Genomic DNA, 19,519 nt, shown 5'->3' with positions numbered 1-19,519 from the left:
GGGGCTTGGAGCAACCTGGTCTAGGGGAAGGTGTCCCTGCCCAAGGCAGGAGGGCTGGAACTAGGTGATCTTTGAGGTCCCTTCCAACCAACCCATTCTATGATTCTATTTCTTCCCTCCACCCTAAATGCTACAGCTGATAACCAGGCAAGCCTGCAGAGATTCAAAAAGAAGGTGGAGGGGACCTCTCCTGCCCTTCAGTTTTCTTTTGCACTGATAAATGGCATTTACTATAGGCATGTTACCTGTGAATCTAATTCCAGATCTTTAAGTAGATTGTAGACATTGATCTCTAGTTACGTACAGCATATGGTTAGACAGGAACATTTAGGAAAACAATACTGACTGCTTGGACTCAGATCTCTCGCTTCTCTTGCCCTCTTTTTCTCCTTTATTCACTACCTCTTGCTTTTTGCAGTTGGTGGGAAGGGAAGACCCAGATGCTGTCTATATAAAGATCCATAAGGATACTTGGAATTCAAGAACTTCAGTTTTAGTAGGGACACATTTGGTCCCTATTAATCCTCCAAGGATTCTTCTATGGCAGTAATAGAGGACGGGGGGGGTGGGGGGGTGGAAGGAATGACAAGTTGACATGATTTGAAATATAACTAATGATAGCTGTTACTGAACTGGCAAAAAGTGTGTATAAGTTGTTTTTCCTCTATAAATGAGGTGCAAAGATGTAGTCTTGAGCACTCCAGCTTTTAAGGCTGAGGCAGCTCTGTCTGCCAGGTGATACTTGTGTATCAACTCTGAGATTTCTATCAGCGTTTCACTCCCTCCTGTCAGCTTCTGCAAGGTTAGATTAATTGCTCAGGCTGTTATCCCAGCAGACAATTAATTCTCCAGTGAACAAGTGCTTTGGTGTCTCAGGCTGCTGTTGGAGCTACCCAGGAGCAGGCCGCGCTGCTGGGATGCGCTGCTAGGGAAGGCCAGCGTGGTGAGAGGGAAGTTCTATGGCTGAGGTAGCACCAGCTGCTGGGATGCGCTTTCATTTCCGAATAACTCCGGTGGCACCTCATTCAGCCCCCACCCCGTAACCACCTCTGACTTACAGTTCACCGCATCTGTCGCGGCTGCAGAGTAGCCCCGGGGGCAGCGGGGCGGCGGGTGGGCAAGGCGGGCTGAGTGGAGGCGCCGCCGGGGGGCGCTGGGGAGGAGGGCGGAGGCCGTCGGGGGGGCGAGGCGGGCGCGTGGCGCCTCGCGCTTCCCGCCCGGCGCCCTGGCTGGCCCCGGGGCAGGGAGGCAGCTGAGGCGGCGGGCGGGGGTCGCCGCGGCTCCCGCGGCCGGGCGGCTTGGAGAGGCGTGAGGGGGCTTGGAGCCGGCGGAGGTGCAAAGGCGGCTGCACCCCTCAGGCGGAGGCGCGAAGCGGCCGCTCCGAGCCCGGCGGTGCCGCCGGGAATCTGAGCGCTCAGCGGCTCCGTGTGACACTGGCGGTGGCTTCTGTGGGTTTATGCAGGCAGACCCTGAAACTTCCATTCCAGGCGGTGCTTGTCCCCTGTTGACCAAAAGCACTCGGTCGGCTCCGTGGCTGCCGGCGGGCTCGATAAGCGAGGGCTGTTACCCTCAGTGCCTCACGCAGCGCCGCTGGCTGGAAGCGCCCCAAGATGGCACGGGAGGGAACCTGCTTCACTGGTACACTGGGGAGCAGAAACCACACCGTGTGCTTCGTACAGAAGAGCTTGCTCGGAGAGAAACTGAAAAATAGACTTTGAACTTCGAGTATGGTAAATAAATGGCAGCTTCAGGTTACAGCACGTAACTAGAAGCGAAATGCTATGCTGCTAGAGAAAATACAATCAATACGTGACTGGTGAATCGTGGAGTTCCCACAGTTTCCCTCATTTAATGAGTATAACTTTAGCTGCATCATATACAGGTTTTAATTTTAAATTGGTAGTTGTCTTGCAAGAGGCAGTTAAGTTGCTGAATCTTGTCTGTGGTGGTACTGCTTGTCTACTTTGTTGAAAGTGTTTTCTTTAAAACACTGGGCAGGAACTGCCAGGTGTACTCCTGTAGTAGAAAAGCTTTGGGAATGCTTTGAGATGATATTTGGCTTTGCCTTCATTTTCACATCTACTCTGGAGCAGGCACTGTGAGAGGTTAGTGTCAAATGATGGCAAACACAAAGACTGGGTGCCATCATAGAACATTTTTAAAATTCTGTTTTTAAGCAAGAGCCGACTTGTGCATGCGGTGGTACTTTTGATAGCTGGAGCTCTGTAGAAAAACAAAAGAAGCAAATAATATATCCAGATCTAGGGCCCAAGTTATTTTGGGCTGTGTGAGAGTTGGCTTATGACTGAAAGGTAGAATCTAAAAGTTAAGCTCTAGGCAAGGATCTACTAATACACTTGGTGATAAACTAGCCCTGACTCAATCACTCATAAACTTCAGCTGGAAAATTCTGTGACTGTATAAAAAATTATTTGTATTTTTATAAGTACTTCAATTATTTTATGATGTAATGAAACATGAGCCTTTTATTTTTGAGAGAAACTGAACATATTTTGGTTCTTTTTTCTTACCCCACTCTACCCATAGAAAAAGCCCCTTATTTTTTTCTGGATAGCAAATAATATGTCGATTAGGTTACCGTTAATAGATCAAAAATTGGGATTAGGACCTGGGCAAGCAAATTCTGAAAACTTTGACTGGTAGGATATTGGTTGTGGGTTGTTATAGATTTCCCCCATGGATTTGAAATTATGTTGTGAGAACATGAATTAGGCTTCCACATAATTATGGTCAAAACTTACGATTGCAAGGTTATATGTATTATTTTTTTTATAATTCTTCTGGTTCCATAGGAGATGTTGTATTTGGAACTGTTGCCTTCTTATGTAGGCTGTTGTCCCTTAAAAATGAGATTTTAAAACTGCTTTTTGTATTTCTTTTAGTCTTACTGGTGAGACCTTGGTGAAATTACCCTGGGATAAATTTTTAGGCTCTTCAAGGAGTAGCCTGTGACCTGACAGAACTGGAACTTATTACAATGAGCATGTAATCAAGGTAAGCCTAAAACATAACTTGAATAAAACACCTACAGCTGATATTGCAGAAACAAAGTTTTAAAGGTGGCATGGATTGAATGTCTTTTTTATTTAAATGCTTTCTGTTTGCAATTATGAGCCCTGCTGGGATAATCTGGCTTGTTTTGCTAGTATAATAACACTAAGTTATCAGGTATGTTACTTTTTACAGTCTGGTGGCTTTTCTGAAACGATTCTCTCTGAGCTCTTCTGGCATATAAGCAGTTTTGCTGAAATTATAGCTGGTTGTCTACGAAGTTGCTGGCTAATAAGTCTTTTTGACTTTGTTTTGAAGCGCTTGATTTATTGCCCTAAGAAAATTATATAGGGAGTTGGTTATTTTCTTGACTCTTTCAATTGCTTTTAAATCTGGATCTAAAGGCTTTTAAGTATGACATGGATATTCTGCCAATATTATGGTTTATAGAAAAAACCCTTGTCATGGCTTTGCCTAACTACAAAATCTTCTAACCTTAAAAGTATAAGATGGAGCAAAGCAACATAATGTTTTTCTTGCTTTTAGTAGATGTAAATATCATCAAGAAAAGAGAATGTGTGCCACAAACAACACATAATTGTTTTCTGTCCCAGTGTAAGCATCTGTCCTTAAATAATAGTAGCAATTGTAGAAACTTTCTGATTGTGGACAGTTACACAGCTTGTTCAGAGAGTATCAACAGACCACTGCTTCCTGTTATTTCGTACAAGTACTTTTGGTTATGTGAGGTTGTGTTACGTGCTTGTAAAGTAAGAGAGTGCTGTTTTTACTGCCTTGAGAATTGGTCTCATGCTTAGTAACTATTTGGCTGTCTGGAATCTTTTCTGGGTTGCTAATTTGGTAATGTGGCTTGAAACTGACCTACTGCATTTACCTCTGTAGGCAGAAGGTACTCTCTCCTTGATCTTCTTTTCAAGAATGGCAATGGCAGTGTGTTGGCCCAGAATAGTATTTATTCCCCCTTCTGCTCACATAGGGATTAATTTTTTAAGAAGTACTGGATGTTAATAGGACTTTAGCTTCCTAACTTTGGCATTTCATTATGTCTTCTGGTTATTCCTACAAAACTAGTTTGTCTTCCACTAACAGTATTTACTTGGCTCCTGGTATTTCCTAACTGAAAATGTACTCTGAGGCTTTCATTAATGCTTGTTTGGTGTTATGTTTTGAAAGTGACATGACCTAGAAATATATTATCAGCCAGGTACTTCAACTGCCACACTATCTCAGAGAAATTATGAAGAGTAGGTGTGGGTGGAATGCACCATAGCTAGACACTGAAAGGGAGAATGCCATATCCTATTTGAACTCAAGGACAAACTCTAGCAAGGCAAGCAGCAGCTGTTCAAGCCAAATTAAAATCGGGAAAAACAGCAGCAGAAAACTGACTAATTAAAAAAATGAAAACACTTCTGATGCACTGAAAATGCTTAAGGAAGAACTTTACCCCAAATTACCCAAAACATAATTGAAAATGCATTTCTCTACCAAAAGTTTTTTCAGGGAATTATTTATGATCCCTCAAAGACACATATATAGTACATGCCAAGTAAGTAAATGGTTAAGTAAAAGTAGACTAAAAAACAATAATGCTGTTGTAGATGGGGAGTGTTTGGAATCCCTGTAAGAGCTTGTATTCGTTAATTATATAGTTAGGCAGAAGTAAAATAGAAATGAATTGTGGTTCCTCTTCCAAAGAACATAAAGGGAGACAAAGGTTTTAAATTATTCCAGAACATCAGAATTAAAATTTTTACTGTGGATATGGATTCAAATTTCTGCTGCTCTAGATGTGGAGCACAGAGGGGCAAATGTAAAATGACTGCTCAACTGCTGGCTGCAATTGCTGAGTTAGTTTTGCGTCCTTTGATTCTGCTGTCTTTTAATTTTTTTTTAAGTTTTAAATTTTTGTTTGGATGCAGAACAAAACCGTAGAAACTGCATTTTCTTATTTTCTGGCCAGGACTCATTTAACAAAACTTGTTTTAAAATGGTCTTTTTCCTTTTTTACTATATAACATTTTAGTGTTCTTTTCTAGACTTCATTCACGCTTGGAAATCTGTAGCTATGAAATACTGTAACAGGAGTTGCTTTTCTTCTTTTCCTGCTTTTCTTTCACGACCCCTGCCCTGCCTTGTGTGATAGTAGAAAGCTCATCAATATGCCTGCTCTCCTGAGATTTCTAGTTGCAGCAAAAAGTTGAAGCTTATGTGTTAAGTCAGATCCAGCTGTTTTGAAGTTCACCTTTGGAAATTGAAAACTCCATCTGGCTGAGTTCCATAGCTGAAAATACTTCATGCTGGTTTATGAGCGAGTTGGCTAATATTCAGTAAAGGAAATATTAAACAACAAAAAAGTGAAAGCATTAAAGCTATGATACCAGCTATGTTCATTCATGGATAAATGCTTTCAGCTTGCACATGACAGGTGCTGTGTCAAGCTGTGATCTGTTCCTTCATTTGGTGGTTTGGTGGTCATTCTACCTGTTGCTTTTTAGCTGGGAAGAGTGGGGTAAGCTGTATCCCCCTCTGCAGCTGTTCTTGTGGTATAATTGGACTGAAGACTAAGTGAAGAGTTAGGATGGAAAGGGCAGTTAGAAGAAAGTGTAGAGGAAAGTCAGCTGTGTGTGGGACAGTAGGACTTCCTGTGGCAATTTTTTTGCTTACTCAGCAGGGGTGATGGTGAGGCTCAAGACCTCCTACTGAAAGAACCTCTTTTGAGGAAAGCACTTTCTCCAAGTGTCAGATGGAACACTTGGTTCATTTGGTGCCTCCATCTGTTCTGTTTTGACAATTTGCAGGCTTGTGGCTTGTGTGAGTAAGCCTTTCTATTTAGATATAACATTAGTGTTCATAACTTTCACCGTACTTGAATAGTTGAGCTCAGAGTCAATCTTCATGTGTTATTTGTTACGGCACAACAATTCCTGATAACCTCATTTCAAGTATTAAGTTATGTGGCTTCAAAAACAAGCTGTGTGCCATGAAAAGTTTATATAAAGTAGATAGTTTGTATTATGCTGTGCTATCCTTGTTGCTTTAAAGTAATTCCCAGAGTGACCAGATTAATCAGAAGCATCACTGAAGCATTTTAGTGACTTGGATTAATTTTTCATGAATTCCTGTTGTGTTGATGTGGTAACTTCAATAGTTTAGAAAGCTAGCTTGTGAAATGCTGCCACAGCCCCACTCCCCCCTAGGCTGCGAGTTCCCACCACTGCTGTAGTTATCCATTGAGGCTATTTTTCTGGAAACACCCCTGAAGCCAGATCACTAAAGTCAGCAGAGTTAAACAAAAATTAAATTTTTGGAGGGCTGCAATCTGTGGAGGATGTGTGAGACAATGACCTGCAAGCCTGCTTTGCAGAAATAACAAATCCTGGAGTGTGGCCTGGATTCCCCACTGTGTACTGACGGAGATGCTTACAGTGTAGTTTTTTTATTTGTTCTAAGGCACTGAATAAGATTATCCTTATTACGACTGCAACTATAGCAAGAAGGCATAGCTACAGGCCTCAAAAGGGTGTAACCTGTGTCCTCTATCCAAGCAAACAAATATTTTAAGTCCCAATCTGTGGAACTCAATGCAGTCAGGTGTAGAAGTTTGGTTTAGAAATGTTTCTTTGAATTGCAGTATGCTCAGGGACATGTAAATTAGACTGATTATAAGAAAATACAAATCGTCTTACAGCAAAGAGAAACTAGTAGATGATAGAGGATAGTGGGAGGAAACAAATCCCATAACTGCCTATGTGATGTCTCCTGTGATTCTTGCCACTGATCAGACTGCTGAGGTATCTTGAATTAGAAGTGTTGGTATGTTCTGCCACAGTGAGGTTATTCAAATAGTACTAGTGTACTAGCTTTCTTTCTGTGTATTACTATTCCAGGCTACTATGCATTGGTCTATTATATGGCTTGCTTTTTCAGCCACTCTTGCCAACATTTCAGTTGAAAGACAGTTTGTTTTCCATAGGAATGGATGCACCTCTCACTTGCCCTGCTCTCTGTCCTTAAGTGGTATCAATAGCTTTTGTTGGCAGTAATAGATTATCTAATACTGATTATGATCCAGCTAAGGAGAGGTGATGGCTCTTAAACATCTTGCACACTTCAAATTATTTTCTAAGGTTTTGTTTTAAATCTTTGTTTCAAGTTGGTAATTAGACATGTAGAAATGACAGTTACTCAGAAATGACATTACTAAAAACAATAAATTAGGCAATTATTTACTCTCAACAGGAGTATATTTTACTACTTAAAAAAATCAAATGTTTTTTTCAAATTGCTGGTGGATTTGGCTGCAGACTGAAGAGTAGGTGCTATGGAAAATTCCAGGAAAAGGTGTAAAATGATGAGTGAAAAATGTCAAGGGTAATATTTGTTTAATGTGATTTCATTCATACGTTTATATCAAAAAATGTCTCTTTAGACCATCTGGGAGTTGTACTGTTGAGTCATGTTAGCCCTTTCCTTTTTTCACATTTACTCCATTTTGTTTGTACTTCCCAAATCTATTTTATTTTTCTCATTTTCTTTTACCCTGCTGGTTTGTTCTTTCTTGGCTTTATTTTTAATTAGTTAAACAGAAGTGGCCTTTGACATAGCAAAGATTATGAAAACAGTGGGACATTGGTTACTGCTTTGAAAGAATAAAGCAAATATTTTTGTGTGCGTGTTCTCCTTTGTCTGTTACCTCTCTCCTGGGGTTGTATTGTCAGTGAGTGAAGTAAAGGAGCCTCTTGGAGGGAGCAAAGGGAGTTTATTCAGAATCTTACTTAGTTTTCTGTGTATTATGGCTAGAGGCCCTAATAAATTTTAGTTCCACTGTGCTGAGCAAAGCTACAAATGCATAATGATAGCCTCTGAAGCTTACAGCATGAAGTATTATGATAGACCAGACCTGGCAAGGAGAAGAATTTTTTAGTTTTATGCATGCAGATCAACAACCAAGGATTTGGAGCCAGCATCTAATCGTGTTTAAGATCTCTTGAAAATCTGCCCTGCTACGATGGAAGCTTCTGTATGAAAGCTAGCCTCCTGGAAATCTTGCCTTTTATAGTCATTTCAGGGTCACAGGGGGAGACAGTGACATGAGGTCTGACAATGTTTCCCAGCTCTGGTGCCAGTCCAGCATTGTAAGCTTGAGAATATACCCTTTCACTCACTCCAAACCTCGTCATATCCAGGACCAAATGTGGTGAGCCAGTGCATGTTTGGTCTTAATTTGAGATTTGTGTTGCATTTCATTTGAAACTGCAGCATTTCATCATGACCAAAGGTGGTGGGAATTGAGATGTCTGATTTTGTTGCAAATGACCAGTAGAGCTCCCTGAACAATAAAGGCATGCATACTGTTCCCTTGCTTGACTTAAAAGTTGATACTGAGATTCTGCTTGTTAAGTAAAACTTAAATTTTGGCAAAATGAACATGCAAAATAGTCGCAGAATCCTGCATCTGTCTGTATGTTTCTCTGCAAGGGAACCAGTTAGCCTCAAAGAGGTTCAAGAGTGTTTCCTCAGGGATTTACCAAAAGAGGGAAGACCTATACTTTTGTTGCCTTCCTAGAGAAAGCTTTTGGGAATTAACCATTGCTGCTTGTCACAGGGGAGAAGTATTAAGTGCCTTGTGATTTGCATAGAGGGATCTTCACAGGTTGCCCAGAGAGGCTGTAGCTAGAAAAACATTCAAGGTCAGGTTGGATGGGGCTCTGAGTAACCTGATCTCACTGCAGGGGGGTTGGACTAGATGACTGTTAAAGGTCCCTTCCAACCCAAACCATTCTATGAGTCGATGTTCTTTTGAATTTTGTCTGCTGAAACTGAACAGGCCCGTTGCAGGTGACCGAAAAGACTAATTTTCCTTATCCTGGCTGTACAACCCTCAGCTCTGAGAGGTATTACATTTTAAGCATAACTCATGGCCTTCCACAGTTTGAATACAATGCAGCATGACTAACGAAAGACTGGAAATGAGCATGTGCCACATAAAATAACAGGATTCATATATTGTATATGTGAAAGTGTACATGAAATGTCCAGTGGATTGCTAAACTCTGAGGTTTTAAATCATGATCATTAATAAATACTAATCTGTTTTGTACTCAGTCACAGTAGTCATACATGTTAATGTGGTCTCTGCTTTCTGGGCCTCAAAAATCAAGGATGGAATTGGAGTTCTACTTTGCAGAAGGCCTTGAAGCGTCAATGAACCTCTAAGGACTCAGTTTCCTGCAGCTCGTCAGCAGCTTGAATTTGAAAAACAGCAAACAGTCTGTTACCCTGCTGCTGTAGGTAGAAGCTAGGTGGTGGTATACAGAAGTGGAACACTCCATGCTCCATGGAAATAATGTATGTTCTTATGAAGATGCACTATGAAAGAAGGCTAATAACAGAAGCACTGATTCAGCTGCAACAATGCCACTCCAAAGTGCCCCCTGCTGCCTGATTAGAGTTCTTAAGAAATGCAAACTTTGAAGCTGTATAAAGAATTTTAAAATATAAAGCTCCACACTTTGAAGATTGCACAGATGGGAGCTAAAACCAAAGGAAATACACTCAGTAGGAAATTGTATTATCTGGGTTTTTTTAGCAGTGACCAACTACAATCACTGACACACTTTCTAATGTATTCTAAGGTGTTTGCCAATGTAGGCTGTGAAGACTGTAAAGAAGGGTTCAGAGATAACGACCTTCTTATCAGCCCTGTTCATTCCAGAGCCTTTATCCAATTCACATACCTGGATTTCAGTATTTCTGCAGAATGAGTTTTTTGCTTCCGCTTTACAACTAGCGGCAGGAGTAAAGTGCCAGTTTATTTTACTGAACTGGCAGAGGGCGGCCCCATTTAGTCTCAGTTCTTGCCCTAAACCTTTGTCAGTCGTGAGAGAAAAGGTGGGTGAAGCTCAGGAGAAGAAAGGCCATACAGACTGTTCCTGAGAACATAGTCTTATCATCCAGCTCTGAATGTACTCGACAAACAGAAAGGACACAGAAAAAAGAGCTGGAGTACAGAAAGGAAGGTTGTATGCCATGTGTAACTGATCCAAGCTTCAAAATCCAGCATTCCTGCTCAATACTTCATTAGCTGCTTGAGTTAACTCTGAGAAGATTTGGGACACGATTAATTTTTAGTCTAAACATGGGCCTGGAAGCATGGGGTTTAAGCAGTGGAAAAGCATCATTTAAAGTAGTATAGTAAAACTACTGTGACTTGGTAGCTGTACTTTCTTTGCATGATAGCTGACATAGGTGGATATTGGGAATTAAGTTGGAATTATTTTTGAATAACTCAATGACATTCAGAAACTATCATATTTCTACTGTTCTGAGGGAAGTAAGTTTGTATGTTTATCTAGTTTATGATGGCCAAATATGTAGTTTCTTGGAATTAAAGCGAGCAAATGTACCCTGTGCAATTCTAACCATCCCCTCTAATGTTTTTGTCCGTTGTTATCGGGAAATCCTTCTACATTTGCATCTAAAACATTATCTGGCCCTTGTTTGTTTTGAACAGTATTATTTTCTCTGTTAATCTCCAGATTAGTTCTGTTATAAACTGAGTTTAAAGGTGATTGAAATGTCAGCTTTGTAGGCAGAAGCAAATACTAATTACTGTCTAGAGATTTGATTCAAGCGTTATAGAAATGAGCGTAAAGATTGAGGCAGTGAAGTTGCCAGAACAATGAAAGCAAATGCAGTCCATAGCATTTACGTATTAACCTCATATGGAGGGACTGTGTCTGAGGATGATCTTAAAGCTGCTGATCTAATGATGTTAGTCACTCCTGGAAATAAAATTTATGGCTTCATTTGTTACAGTGCAGAAATGGTGGTGGTGGTGGGGGGACTAAGAAATGAACCTGATGCTGAGGATTAATGCAAAACAGGAAGAATATTCCAGTGCATCTGTTTAGCAGAGTTTACTCAGTGCTGGGCTTCTGTTCTCACTCCTGCAAGATTTATTTTCTTTTGTGTAGGAAGCACATCTTTCAGGGAGTGCTTGTAAGCTTATAGCTCTAATGTTTCTGTCCAAGACATGCCTTGTTCTATTTTGTAAGCAGGAATTGAGCAAGGGCTGTTTGCTAGAAGCAGAGTGGGGAGAGAGAAGAGCCTTAATGCAGTCAGCTGTCACTGAGTTTTGTGAGACTGCAGATCTGTGGTAAAGGCATTTCTGAACTCTTAGAAAACTACGTTACTTTCACATATGAAGTGGTTTTGATACTATTTGTTGTTGTTTTTAAGATAGCCAAAAGTAGTGATTTTTGCTTAATGTTATGGTAGTTTGAGCTTATGGTTCTCTATGGTTAGTAGTTAGTTCTCAGCACTCGAGGCTGTATGACCATAAGAATTAATTTGTGTAGTATTTCCAAGAGCTGCATGTTGGTATTTCCCTAATCACCTAGTTCAGAGTGGTGCACTTTTCAGCATGGTCAGTATCATCCTGTTTCTCCCATTGAACTGAAGGAAAACAGAGACAGAGTTTGGAATTAATCCTTTCATAAATACCATTGCACCATGGAGTTGATGGTGATGAGACTACTACCAGCTTGGCATTAGTCATGCGCAATTGTAATTCTACACTGTAGAAATTATGTGCTCTAGACAGAAGGGAGAAGAGTGATGACGCTGGAAGAGAAGGTACAAGAAGGGCTTTGCCTTTATTTATTCTGGCTACCATAAAAGGTGAAATGAAATAATCTTTGTTTGGGACATACATACTTGAATTAAATTGTACATAACATTGTCTTGAAGGAACTGGTGAAAATTAAAAAGAAATTCCACAATATGAACTTTTAACAAAATGGACAGTGTGTTTTAAATGATAAAGGGCTCCTGCTAAAGTGTTAGAAATATAAAATAGTTGACATTTAAAATGTCAATAGTTTCAGCATTTACCATAGAGTTCTGACATTTTGAGTGACCATTGGAGCTTTTATTTGTTTTAAATGCTTCACTTAAATTCTTTTAGCAAATTATTGGTAATCTGGTCATCTTTGAAAAGTGGCATCTTCTTCTGGGACTACAGTTTATTGGGGAAACAGAGCTCTTAATTTTGATGGTTACAGTCAGTGAAATAAAGTCAGCCATGTAAAGATGGGCACTTGTTTCCTACTGCTTGCATTTACACTTTGCTCTGGGCAGGAAGAAAAACTCAGCAGGAGGTAATTTTTTCTTAACCCCCCCCCCCCCCCCCCCCTTCTTTTCTTTTTTTCCTTTTTCTTTTTTTTTCTCCCTCACCCCCCCAAAAAAAATAAAAAAATTGTGATGTGTATTAAAACCTTTTCTTAATGGTCAACAATAGTAGACTGAATCTTGGAAGACCTCCTTCCTCCCTGAATTTGGCTGGCTGGCTTTTGCAAATACCTTTACTCTATGTCTTAGTTTTCAAGGTTTAAGAAGGTTTAGGAAGTTTAAGTGATGATGGTATTCTTTAAAAAAGCATATTGAAGTTAGTGTTAGGAAGAAATTAAGTTTTACAACATTATTGTAGAGACTATATAGAGGCTTCTTACACTATTTTAGAAGATGACAGCTGTGTTTTCCCTATTGAGAACTTAACCTATACTCAGTTACTCAGTGTTTTATGACCACTAATCAAGGGTTTATACTGAAAGTTTTTGTTATTGTAATATTGAATGCAAATGACACTGAACTAACACTTCTATCAGGAAGATGCTGGGAAAACCAATATAGCTAAACAAATAATTCAGTGCCATTCTCACTTCCAGTGCATATACTTGTTTCACATATACTCCTAATACAGTTTCTGCAATATCTTTGTATCTTAAGGGCTCCTGAATGCTCATTTAGCCCAACAAAGTAAAATGTCTGGTGTGAGGATCCATTCCACAAAGTTTCATGTCTACATCATGTGCACAGTAAAAGGAATCCCCATCCCCAGTTCCACATGGGGAAGTGAAGCAAAGTTCAAGTAAGTGCCTTTTGGCTGAAGCAAACTGCACATCATGGCTTGTCAAAGTATACTTATTCTACATGAAACTTTGTGGGATTGCAGCTTTTCTGCAGACTGAATTCTTGTGAATGCATAGTATATTTTGGTTGTTCCTATTTTTGGCTTTCTTCATGAAAGAAACAGCATATAAGCTATTACTGCTATTTATGAAAGCACTTTGTGACCCTATACCATAGCACTGAACTGTAAACAGACTGCCTGCCAGTTTTTGAATCAAAAAATTTAACATTGCAGCTGAACAAAAGCTGATAATGGCAACTCTGACTCTTTTTTAAAAAAAATCCTATTTGGTTAAAATTCATCAATGTAGAAATAGTTTTAAAAAAATTAAATTTCTGTTATAACTCATAAAATGCTGTGTTTAAGAGTTTGGGGTTTTTTTCATAAATGTGATTTTTAATGTGTCCTGGAGATTTTATCTATTTAATTATAATTTAGAGTGTTTTCGGTGCCTGTTAAGGCTTTGGGAGTCCTGACTGTGGCAATGTGGCAAATGAATTGCTTCACTTAAGTAGAAAGTGTGGTGGGAATCTTCTGGCTTCTGTACCTGAAGAGGTGAATCTAAGATTCTTTAACTGTGCTCAGCTGATGGGTTTATATTGGATCTTGAAATATTTCAATCTTCAGAAGGAAATCCCCCATTAAATTTGAGATCCTTTTCCCTTTGAGGTGAACACTGTTTAATAAAGGGCGTGTATAAGCCATCTCTAATTCCATGAACAGAAAGACTTATAATAATTCCTATTCTCTGGCATATCAGTTCATTGCAGATCTTAAATATTGCACGAGCAACTTGAATTAAAAGGTGTGTGAATGATGGAAATGAACATGATGTTTCAATATTACCACTTTAATTTGTGTTAGCAAATGGAAGGAAACAATGAAGGGGGCAGTAGCTGTCTGTGTGTTTTCCTGCTCAGACTCAACAGAAGCACTTGCAACCCAAAATGTCTGGCCAGTCCCTTGATTCAAAGAAATTTATTTAGCACAATGGCAGACTCATTCAGTCTCCTCTTCTGTGGCTCCCACATAGAGGAGCTGCTAAGGAAAATGAAGGAAACATACTTCTGTAGACTGGGATAGTCTGGGCGACACCACCCATTTGTTTTGACATCTCTGTTTCATTACTTTTCCATCATCAGGACCAAACACTCTACTGAACTCAAATGCATAGTCTATGGCAGCATGTTTGACAAAATCAATAATTTCTGAGGAGTTTGCCCCTGTAAAATGGTAACTGCATTTTTGTGTGTGAGGACTGTTATGTGAGCAGGGCAAGAAAGAGTTCGGCTTGCTTTACTTAGGCCTTATCCTGACATAGAAAGCCTATTACCTACAACAGGAGACCTTACCACAGCCCAGTTTTTTTGTGATTTTTTTTTAATTTTATTTCCATCTTTCCTGTTCTGCTAAAGTACGTGCATTAAGATATTTTTAAATGAGTTTATTAAATATGATTTGTAATTTAGATTCAAGGTGAAAGATTCAAATATCTGTTCTGTACTCTGTGCCCAAGTTTAATTCAGTTGGCATTAATAAGATATATATGTGCACATTTGTGGACATAGTGCTTCAGATAAACTTTTATGGGTTGAGAGATACCACATGAAAGGCTATTATCTCTGACTCAGCTGTGATGATATTTTTAAAGGAGCATTTACCAGACTTCGATCCATAGACTGATTGCCATATATTGATAACTTCTTGGTTTTGTCTGCTAAGTTACAAGATAAGAGTTTAAAATCCTTTGACTTGGCATAGTTTCTTTGCTGTTGTTGGGACAGGAAGCTGTGCTATTACAAATGGGCATGTAGCTGGTTCCCATTTCTAACTATGTAAAAGATTTGAGACTCCCTGCTATATAAAGTTCAGTATGAAATGTCTTCCTTTGGTGACCAAAATCCTGTGTTTGATGACACAAAGCTTTGCCATCAAGTGGGATCAAAACTAGGCATGTCCTATAGGTCCTAATAAATGGTCTAACTGGGAAAGTACTGGCTTGCTAGAATTGTTGTCTAGAGACAGAGGGGGTGCATGAAAGACGGATCTGTGGAAGTTGTGTTACAAAGTCCTGAAATATTCAAGCGCGCTAGAAGTGACTGGCAAAACAGAAAGGTCTATGTGTGGTAGAATATGGTAGATGAGAAGAAAGATATAGTGGAGAGATCTGAATGGAAACCCAAAATCAGTATAGTAGTAGGCAAATAGTTGGTATTAATGCACAAATCTTGAATGGGCTGAGGAAAGTGAGATGAGAACTGAAGTGAGACAACAGCGTCCTGGCTTCTTCAGAAGAGGCTATTAGGGGTTCTATGTGAGTGATAGATGAGAATGGCAGATGACTCTGATTTGGCCATCTGGATGTGCAGGGTAAAAAACACACTGAAGGTGAGCCACCTCTCTCTGAGTGGAATTGGTGGAAGATTAGAACCAAATCTTGACATTGATCTAATTCCTTTGGAAGAGAAGAGAATTTGCATTTGTACCTTCCCTCCCCTTCTACAGCAATAAGCACTATGGTCTCTGCCTCTGAAATAATCTTAAAAGTCTGTAGAGACACCAACATCCTGGTGCCCTGTCATAGTTATACTACTGTTTGAAATTGTACATAACTGGCCATAGGACCCCTGAAGTGAAAGCTGTGTAACTTTTTTGTGTATCTTTTCTGGCAAAGACAATTAGTTTGTCTCTTTCTTAAAGAAAACAAACAAACAAACAACAAACAAAACCAACCAACAAACAAAAACAACAAAAGCTTGCAGCATGCCTTCTGCATGGACTGCAGGGAGAAGAGGAGCTGGCAGAGACACTCATGCGTGAATGAGGGAGAGTCTGTTTGTGTGGAATGTCATGAGAGGAAGGTCATTCAGGCCCATTTCTCAAGGAAATAGATGTAACTGAATCTGCTTTACACTGTTTCTCTCTTGGTACTACTGTTGCTCACCTTTCCAAATTGTTTGGAAGCCAATGCAGCTGTGTTGCATTGTAGATGTGACTGCCCTAAGGTTATAAGGGGAACAGATACAGATGGCGTTGAATAACCTTTTTTGAACACACTTTTGCACACTCTGATTAATTCTGCTGTGTCAGTGGCCTTGAAATGCTGCTGGAGACGCTGTGGTGCCTGCAGGTTTTCCCAGCAGCTTTAGTCTCTGTGTCATGGAAAGATTAATGCTGTGAGACACATGGCATAAGGGTATAAACTGACCTCATATGACCCATGATGACTTCTGGAATTGGTAGATAAGATTGTTTTCCAGCTTACTTGTTTTTAAGGGGCTATTCTCTTCCTGCAGAATCTTGCAAATAGTGCAGTGACTTCTCAGTAATACATAAGGGCTAAAAAGATGTCCTTTTATAGTACTCTCTCAGATATCATTCAGTCTTCAGTAAGAAGTTAACTTTGGAAGATTGTTACTGCTACAGTGGATCACACAGGCAAGTTTCCCTTTTTGTCTTTGGTTGTAAAGTCTAGAAGGAGAGCAAAAAACCTTGAGGTAAAGTTCCTGATGACTTTAACACCTACACAACCTATGAATGACAGGGAAAAGGGATTGTCAGCCTATTCCTCCAGCCAGAAAGAAGCGAATACAGCAGCTGTAATGGATTCTTATTACTCGTATTTTCAGAAGCCTTGATCCAGACCAAACCCTCCAGAGCCAAAGCTCTGTAGCTTTGGATGATCACCCTTGAGCAGAAGACAAGGAAGCAGCAGCTTTTACTTTAGAAGGCCCTTTTGGTATGCTAATGAAATCCTGCAGGTGACATGATTAATAGTTTTCTCTGCTTCCTCCTGAGGGGGAATTTTTAGAGATGCTTAAGTGTTTTTTTTTTTAAGAATAAGGACTCTGAAAATTAAGGGTCTATTTTCTGGGAGCCTTTTCTATTGAACTTCAATACAAATCCATAGCTTCCCTTTTGTTTTATAGAAAATGAGTGGGAAGGAAAGAGTTTGGATAACTAGTCAAAAATCTTACCATGTTTTAAACTGTCCTAGAATGGCTTTCACCAGCAGAACTATTTACTGTCCATGGTTTAACAGGTGACAGTATAATTTTTTTTTTCTCTCAGAAGGTGAAACTGCCAGTTACAGCTCTAGTTGCTATATAGTATGCAGCAGGTTCTGCTTATAAAGACTCATAAAACTGTGGAAAGTTTCCATGTGAGGGGACTGAATGTTGAAAAATAGTTCTCGTTTCAGAGCACACTTCTGTCTTGTTTAAACGCATATCTTTTTGCATTATTCATTCTTTTGACTTCAGTTTGAACAAAACTAGCCTGAAGTAGCAAGGTTTTTGCTTAGATTTATGTGCATTTTTATAGCCATCAGATTCTTTTGTTGCAAAAGTGCTTCTTACCATATTAAAAATCAGGATAAAAACAAATAAGGTTTTCTTTATTCAGAAATATTACACAAGATTTGAAGGATATGGATTGTTGTCCATTTTTAAATGTCATGTGTCTTTGCAAATCTTATGACATCCCTTGATTAGATTTTGTCTGTCTTTTATAGATAGTTTTAAAAGTTCGTTTCAGAACTAAATCATATATTGGCATGACTGGCACTCTGGCTGCTTTTCCTGATAGCAACGTTTCAGAAATTGATATATAAAATGCATATTTAGCTGTGAAGACTTAAAAATGGGGGGGTGGGGGCGGGCATGCACGGAATACCTGTAGCAGTGTCTCTAAAATCTGAAAAGCTTTCCTTGCTTGCTGACGTCCTGTCAGAGCTAGCTTCTGCAAAGTATGTTGATAGTTGTCTGGTGTCTGTCTTAACACTATATGCCCTGGTAGTGAATAGATGTACAGAAAAGGGAGTAAATGATGACTTGGCAATCCAGCCTTTGCTTCTCCCTTGCTTTCCAGACTCAGCTGTTGTGGGTCTTTCTAACACTGGAGGGGGAAAAAAAGTTAGATGAGGTGGGTCATAGCTCTTCCATTTTATCTATTGTGTCTATTGTTTCCTCACCTGTGTGAAAGACCAGTGCCCTAACCATCATGATGTAAGTGGGTCTTGTAAGTTGACCAAGTAAGCGGCAGAATTGTGACCTGCCTGGTAGTAAATGCAACTTTGTCACATATTCTTTCTGTAATCATTTTATCTAGACCCTTAGAGGAATCTCAACGTTTTTTGCCTTGGCTGAAATGTACTTGTTTGTCTAATAATTGTAAGGTAGACTGAATTGGGAGCTTTCCTACTTGACTGAGCTCTTGCCTTGGATGTCAGTGCTTGCCTTACTGAAATAAGAGGATGTTAACTGGTCTGAGTCAACCCAAATTAAACTTTTAGGTGATAGTAAAATGGGTTCCTGGTGCTTATGGCTTTTGCTTCTCACTTGCATTATTAGATGGGTTGGGTTTTCTGTTGAAAAGAATGATCTTGGTCTAGTCTTACTTTCCTGAAGATGCCATGTTTCCAGCCTAGTAAGGATGTCAGAAATTCTGGGCAGAGGGAGGTTTCTGAATAATCCAGCAGGAGAATGGCACTGATAAGATAGGAGCATGATCTTATGTGTAATCAACAGGGTTGGCAAGGAGAAGGCATAGCGAAGAACTGTGAGTCAGGAGTTAAAGCTTGTAGCAGATTGTGTGCATAAAATTATCTGCTGAATTGCAAGGGGCACTTAAAATCAGTTTAGTATAAAATTCATTTGAGTTCGGACCATAATTTTTTTTTTCAGCAGTTCTGACAATGAAGCTTGTGAGGACATATTCTGAGGCTTCTCATTTGGGCCAGAATTGTTACTACAATTTAAGTTAGGAGATAACTTGTTATTGACCCAGTCCTCCTGTTCAGCTCAACACTGGCAGATAAGCTTTATCAGGAACTGAGAGCCTCAGTGTAACTGAGAGGCAAATTCATCCCGGAGGTAACTCCATTGAAGTCGGCGGGTTATAACAGCCCACAGGAATATTCAGCACCCAATTAATTTCTATGTAACTAAGAAATTTTATTAAAGAGGTAGATTAATGGGAATTAGTTTTTAAATCTGTGGTCTATTATGTTTTTGTCTTCTCAGCCCTGTTCACTTCAGCAGGAGCTGCCATTCCAGTCAATAGTAAGTAGTGTGTCTCTATGGCAACTTTCAATAAAAGAATGATTTATTTGTACACACACATTTTGTACCTCATTTTTAACTTGGGGGATATGTCTGAATCCCTGCAAACATAAAGATTTATAGTTAGATCTTTTAAATAAATCAAACTCTACCCTGTGCCAGGGACACCAAGGGAGAATACTAAGCGATTGAGACTTGTGCAGAGAAGAGGAAACTGATGTGCTGTAGGAATGTTAGATCTGGATGAGGGGGCATATACACTGGCGCTTTACTGAACACTTACATGTTCAGAGACTTCAAGCTGTGTAAATTGTGTTCCTCTAATCTTTGGAATTTGAGGAGCGATTCTCAAGCTGAACGAATCAAAGATGGGATTTGTAAAGATCAGCTCCACTCGCTTCCTAAAGATATTAGTTATTAGTCACAATTTGTATTTCTCACTGCTGTT

General features: G+C 39.7%; 1 long non-coding RNA gene across 7 annotated transcripts in view; it reads left to right on the top strand.

Annotated features, from left to right (window-relative positions):
- Positions 1 to 585: 585 nt before the first annotated feature.
- The window catches only part of LOC129785618 (uncharacterized), a 786,935-nt gene continuing 768,001 nt past the window's right edge, over positions 586 to 19,519 (top strand). For all 7 annotated transcript variants that reach the window (XR_008749761.1, XR_008749763.1, XR_008749764.1 and 4 more), the window contains exons 1-2: positions 586 to 1,730; positions 2,904 to 3,015. This is a non-coding gene — a long non-coding RNA (uncharacterized LOC129785618). The remainder of the gene's footprint in view (positions 1,731 to 2,903; positions 3,016 to 19,519) is intronic.

This window comes from Falco peregrinus, chromosome 14 (assembly GCF_023634155.1).
Source record: "Falco peregrinus isolate bFalPer1 chromosome 14, bFalPer1.pri, whole genome shotgun sequence".
Taxonomy (NCBI): Eukaryota; Metazoa; Chordata; class Aves; order Falconiformes; family Falconidae; genus Falco; species Falco peregrinus.
The sequence above is the reverse complement of the archived record's forward strand: the minus strand, read 5'-3'. Positions and strand labels throughout refer to the sequence as shown.